Below are 1,863 nucleotides of genomic sequence, written 5' to 3' on the forward strand. Positions count from 1 at the left end.
GCCTTTCCGTCGAAGTGGGTGTTAAACTTAGGCTTACGGTAACGGTGACCTTTTTCTAAGTACCGTATGTACCTTAGGTATACGACCTTTCTTGAGCCATGAAGAAATAGATAGGGCGTGCCGTCCACACATGCTAAACATCCTGTCTTACCCTTGATCTGGCCATTCAAGGAGAAGGCGCTTGGGTAATCGTTGATAGTCGTGATGATGATTCCTCGAAGATAGAAGGATTGCTTCATGTACTCATCCCATATCCATTGACCCTCCCAAAGCTTCGCCATGTCTTCCATCAATGGCTCAAGGAAGACATCTATATCGATACCAGGTTGTTTAGGGCCTTGTATTAAGCAGCATAATAAAAGGTACTTCCTCTTCTGGCTTAACCATGTTGGAAGGTTGTATATGGTCAACAGCACGGGCCATGTGCTATGTGTGCTAGACCGCTCACCAAAAGGATTCATCCCATCAATGCTGAGCGCAAACCTCACATTTCTTGGATCTTTTGCAAAGTCAGGATACATTTCATCAAACCTTTTCCACTGTGTTCCATTGGAAGGGTGTGCAAGCTTTCCATCCTCCCTCTTGCGTGGAGCAAACCACCAACTCATTAGCTGCCCAATTTGAGGGGTCGCTAATATATGCCTTAAGCGATCAATGGGGTTCAGGTACCACATGACTTGAGCTGGTATTCTTCTATGCTTCTCATCAAGTCCTAAGCACGTATCTGGCTCTTCTTGTTCTGATGCACGCTTATTCGCGCACTTCTTTCTCTTTGTGCCCTTGCTCATGCCTTCCTCATCTTTGTTGCCAACAAAAGCATCGTTTGTCTTGAACCGACGGCACCACATTTTGGGCATTTCTCCAACTTTTCGTACTCATTTCAGAACAGCACACAATGTTTCGGACAACCATGTATTCTTTTCACACCCAATGCCAAAGGGCTAATGACCTTCTTTGCGTGATATGTGTTGGAAGGCACAAAGTTTGGCTTCGGAAGTAAACCTAATAACAAACATAGCAGATCGTTGAAGCTACTGTCAGACCATCCATACTTTGCCTTCAGAATGAGCAGCTCGATCACAAAACGCAGGACCGACCAATGCATTGGACAACCCTTGGACTTTTTGTATAGGCTCTGCTTCGATGCCTTCTTTACCTCCCCAAAATTCTCTAGCCCTTTAGTGCTCGCGAGTAGAACATCAGCCTCAAGGTGTAGCAACATTTCGTCTAGATCATCTGCATCGCTAACATCATCAACGATAATGTTGTCTAGACTATCTGTATGTTGGACACCATGACTACCACCACCCACAAAACCCTCGTCTTCTCTGTCTGAATCCATTATGTCCTGATCAGCATCGTAGAACTCATCATCATTGTCATCCCCAACGCCACCAATGATCTCATTTGTGACATGGCCAGGTTTTCCTATAACATCAGAAGATTCATTCTCACCATGATGTATCCAAACCAAGTAGTCTTTAATGAAGCCTTCAATGATCAGGTGTGATCTGATGGTCATAGGGTATGTCCAAACATTTTGATTCTTGCAGGTCCTACAGGGGCAGCGTATACCCGGAACTTTTGTAATCGATGCATGCTTCTTCGCGGCTCCAATAAAATTGTCCAATTCGTGACGGAAAGACAAATCCGTGTGTGGCATATCATACATCCATGACCGACGATCCATCTATATAAATTTTGTGTGGAAGCACAATATCAGACATATATACACATTTTAAACAAAAACAAGTAAAGGTTACACATATATCTAGATCTCATACCTTACGCCAATTTCGAAGAGTTGTAATTAAAATTAAATGCACCAAGACCTTTTCCGAAGTTCGAAGACAACCTATGCAT

The sequence above is a fragment of the Panicum virgatum genome, chromosome 4K (genome assembly GCF_016808335.1).
Source record: "Panicum virgatum strain AP13 chromosome 4K, P.virgatum_v5, whole genome shotgun sequence".
Classification (NCBI taxonomy): Eukaryota; Viridiplantae; Streptophyta; class Magnoliopsida; order Poales; family Poaceae; genus Panicum; species Panicum virgatum.